Here is a 5,108-nt window from a genome sequence, read left to right on the forward strand (position 1 = left end):
GATGGTGGTGAAGGGTTAACTTTTGGTTTTGTAAACTGCCTGTAGTCCGTGAAGAGGCTGGAAATTACTCTGTTAACATCCTGTTGGCTTTTTCTGTGCCTCAAAGACCTTCAGATAAGATTACAGGAAAAGCCTGTATAGTACTTTTCTATCTGACTTAACTGATTTTTGTCTGATTTTATGAGCAGCCAGAAACAATCTGTGGTGGGATTTCAAAGTTTCATTGAACTGAAGAAAAACTTGATGGTAAGTCTTGATAGTGGGCCAAATTGCATGATAAGAATTTGAATTGAGAGTAGTAGTTCCACTCCCCTGCCACCCCACATGTGCGCTTATCCCCCCTACTAATCTTACATGTCACCCTAGAACAGCTGTTTCTAGAGTGGTGGAGCAGCACTAACACATTATTTTATCTGTCATAATTCACTTGTTCTTTCACTTACCTGAGTGAAGGGCCAGAGGGGGCCTCAAGCTATTTAATATCTGCTAAAGGTGAAATACAGTGCTATGTGAAAATGATCAGAGTAGAGGTAAGATATTCCTATAGCATGCTGCTGCTGCTGCAGAAATCATAGGGTCCGTGTGCTAGCACAGCTATGCTGTATTTGCTTTTTTTGTGTGTGTGTGTCTGTGAAGTCTACAGGTTGCATAGTCAGGTAAAGTGGGACTTAAAAGCTCAAGTGTGGTGCAAATATCCTCTGGTGCAGGTGTAACCTAGGAAGTCTTGGGTGCCATGTTTCTCAGGCAGGCTCCCTTGTGGACAATGCAAGATTGAGTATCTAAAACACTTCAGAGTAAGAAGCAGTATGCAGTCGAGCTTAGAATTTCACTGCATAAAATACTTGGATTAAACAGGGAAGTGAGTTTCAGGTTCCTCTGAGCAGGATAACATGTTGATACCAGACATCTGTTCTCTTTTTATAGTGACTCAAATACTATTTTGGTTTCCTGTGCTGTAGGAAAGGGTAGAGAATGTATCCATTGCTTAAACTGAGAATGACGTCAAGAGAAGGGAAATAACTTTTTCCAGATTGAGAAGCATCCTACCAGAGCCATTCCTGTGTCTCCTTTTTGTTGGCTTTTGGAGTCCAACTGCATGTGTGTCTTTAGAGGTGGAGCTTGGTGAAGGTTTGCATTTATTTTTTTTAAATGGATAACTCTTTTCTTGTTTTATGTAAAATAAAGTCCAACTTGACACTCTTAGTTTCTTGTTAATGAAAATTACTTTTATTCTTTTGGCTTTTGAGAAATACTTTTCACTTTGAATGTTAACTTATGTCCCCTGGAGAATCTCTCTGGAGTGGTTAACTCTCAGCATTCCTACTTGTTTCCTTTTGTTGATCGACTCTCCAAAGCATAATGAAAACAAACAGTAATATACCTGTTTCATTATGAAAGCTAGAGTATCATTGTAGTGGAAATGTTAAGTCAAGGCTTGAAACAGTGATTGAGCACCTGGTAGGAGGACAGGGCCAACCCAGGGGAGCTCAGGTGCAGTGTACCTGACTGACCAGAATGGGTGGATCCTGGCTTCTCAGACCTCATTTAAGCGTTGGCAGTGGAGGCAAGGGTATCTTGGTAGGGATCACTGTGTATATGAGACATTCTGGAGGTAAGCAGCTTCCTTCCTTTATTTCTGTGCCCACAGCATTTGAACAGATCCTTACTTGCTGCAGCTTGGGACCTTGCTGCTCCACTGTCATTGTTGCACTTTCCATTGCATTACAGTCATCTAACAAGCTTGCTTCGTGCAAGGAAGCTAGAGTGAAGAATTCAGTTTGTTTTATTCTGTGGCAGGTAAAGAACAGGGAGGATGGGGGAATTAGTGTTTGTTAATGCTAAACTTTTAGAGTTCAGCTCACCAGGTCTTGTCAGTAAGAAGCAGCTCCCGTTGTTGTGGGATGACTGCTGTGCACTCCTGAACCTGATGTTTTTTCAAGTTTTATTCACCAGAATGAGCTAACTACTTGGGCAGTAATGAGCTAACTCTTGAATGGCCATCTGAATGTTAATAAGAAGGACTCTCTGAGGAAGTGAGTATAGCACGCTTCTGTCTGGGAAAAGAACTACAAAACTTGGGTCTTAAGTGACAATGCCTTGCTGTATGTAAAAGTGTTTTGGGGTTTAATGTTAACTTGTACACGAAGACGAGCACAAGCATCATGAAAGTGTTAAAATTACCCTGCTTAAAAGCTACTTTATAATTTATTGGCACTTTTAGTGCTTTTTTCAAGTAAAATATTTCTGGAGAATTCAAAACAAAACTCATTAAACAGGTCATAGGCCTTGATGTCTTTCTTGTAGTGAGGGGCCCGAAACTGTGTGTGAGATGCAGCCTCACCAGGGCTGAGTACAGGAGGATGGTCACCTCTGTAGTCTGCTGGCTACAGGCCAGGATGCCTCTCTGAACAGTAATTCCAAGAACTTCAAGTAACAACTCTTTTTGAGATCATAACTATGGGAAACACTTCTCTGCTGGTCAAGACTGCAACATTTCGGAGATGCTTGAAACAATGGCATGCTTCCCAATGGGATGTTAAAAATTCTTGGCTTTTGGTTTATTTCCTGATGAACACCTTGGCTAAAGTCTGCTGCAGCCAAGCACCTTGCTTGGGATGCCTTTCATCTTGCTGAGCAGCATGCCAAGAAATTTTCAGCCTGAACTGCAGAATGCTACTGTAATGTGAGGTATAGCATGTAGAATAGTATTGCAGGGCTAGGTATGATTTGTGACCACAGTTGTCTCAAAGAGACTGTGGAAGAGGGGAGAGGGAATGGATTTTGGTCAGTTATCTAGTATGTTAGACCTGAGAGATTTTTATTAGGTTACTCTTAAGAGTTATTCACACCAAAGAGCAAAGAAGCTGTGTATATTGGATCACAGAAGGGGATTTGAGATCAGAAGAAATTATTAATTCTTGTGTGTACTAAATTCTTTCACAAAGAAGACAGGACTCTGTAAATGTTGAGTCAAATCTAGAGGGAGGTCACAGGTGTTGTGACAAGATATGTTGCAAAGCTGCATTTTAAATCACCAGAATCCAGTTGGGGCCTCTGAACAAGGCACCTGGATAGTATATAATACATATAGAGAACCCTGCTACTGGGTTTTCAGCACAGTGCATAGTTTACAATGCAGCTCAACCATCTGGATTGCCAGGCAGTAAGCAAAGCTGTAAGGAAATACTTCTTCCATACAAATTAAAACTTTATGGGGAGGAGTGTGTGTGTGTATGTATATATATATATATATATATGTGTGTGTATATATATATATATTTAGCATTGTAAAATACAGTTGTAGCAGCCTGTAACCATAGCTTCAGTAGTACTTTCTTAGTAAGTAACTAATTATTTTAAGCATAATGGAGCTCAAAAGGGGAGTTTAAGAGACTTGAATTTGTTCTTCTTTGATATGTTGTTTGGTACAAGTAGGTATGTGCACACATAGAGGTCACTTGTCAGTATTAGTTTTCTTCTGTTTGATGGCCTTATAGTTAACTATGATACTTCAACAACTTTTTGATTAAAACTCTGCTTTTTTCCTTGATATAACACAAAAGACATCTTGCTATGCCAGGTATCTTCTGTGTGGTGATTTTTTTTTATTTTTATTTTTTTTCCTTCTCCATTCTCTCCTGACAGTCAGATTAGATAGCATACTCATAAAATACCATGGGAAAGTTGAAATCACAGAGATTTGCAGCTTATAGAGCTTCCTACAGAAATGTTTGGCAAGGGAGTGCTTGTTACTTGCCTAGACATCCAAAATAGTGCATGAATGTGTTTCAGTGGGCAACTGTAGATTTGCGGCAAGTTCCTAGGTGTTGATGTAGCAGCTCCTGCTTTAGTGTGTAATAGAACACCTCCGAGGCTATATTAGTGCAGTTCCTTTGGTTTTTACGTGTGATAATTTTTGTTTGCCTTGTTTTGAGGAACTCAAGGACCTTTGTTGTGTGGGGGGAGGATCTGATTAATGTTTAACAACATCTAAAGGGATGTAGAAGGCAAGTGGATGAGGCCAGTCTCTTATCTATGATATGCAGCAATAAGACAAGGAGCGATGGCCTGAAACTTGAACATAGGAAGTTTCATACAAACATGCAGAAGAACTTCTTTATGGTAAAGCTGATGGAGCACTGGAATAGGTTGTCCAGAGAGCTTGTGGGATATCCTTCTGTGGAGATATTCAAGACCCATCTAGAAACCTACCTGGGAGACCTATTTTGCTTTAGCAGTGAGGTTGACTTGATCTCTTGAGGTTCCTTCCAACCCTTGCAATTCTGTGATTCTGGGATTTTCAGCAAAGATTTAAGAGACTGCTTCCATGGATTTAAAGCACAACTCTGTATATTGAAGTGCATAAGCAGCAGGGCATTAAAGAGTCATGTGAACTCCAGAAACATAGGAATGTGTGGGTTTTTTTGTTGTTGGTTTTTTTTTGTTGTTTTTTGGTTTTTTTTCCCCTGAAAGATTGTAATGTTTTCAGAAGTTGGATTTTTTTTTATTTATCTGTCCCTTAGAGAATGGAGCGCAACTGGGCAGTTGGTTCTGAGGATCTTTGCATAGCTAACTAATACAGCTTAATCAAAGTGCAATTATTCAATGTGGGTATTTCATCCAAGTTGTTCTGTGTGACAGTTGTCTTATGATGAACTGAATTTGAACTTTTCAAGGTGAATGTTTGTTTTGTTTTTTTTCCCTTAAGAAATCACTGCTATAAGTTCCTGCATTTGTGTGTTTTTTATTAGCCTGTCTGGAATGTGTGAAGACTGTTTTAACGTTACAGCTGGGTGAGGTATTTTTTCACCAGTCAAGAAAGTCCAGAGTGAGGCATTCTGCATGCTGTTTTTCTCCTCAAAGGGACTGAAAAGAAACCAAGCTCAGTGAACTTGTTCTGCAGCGATGATTCAAGTACTTGGAAGATTCCCCTTGAAGTGGTATTTCATTTTGTCACTGACAGCCTTTGGGTAGAGCTTATTTTGTAGGAGAAGCTAGGAAGTGTGGGACTACTTTTTTTTTTTTTTTTTTTTTTTCCTTTTTTTAATTTTTAATTTCTCCTTTGACGTCAGTACAACCAGATGCATGAGCTTAAGAAAAAAGACTGC

Source organism: Coturnix japonica, chromosome 4 (genome assembly GCF_001577835.2).
Source record: "Coturnix japonica isolate 7356 chromosome 4, Coturnix japonica 2.1, whole genome shotgun sequence".
NCBI classification, from domain to species: domain Eukaryota; kingdom Metazoa; phylum Chordata; class Aves; order Galliformes; family Phasianidae; genus Coturnix; species Coturnix japonica.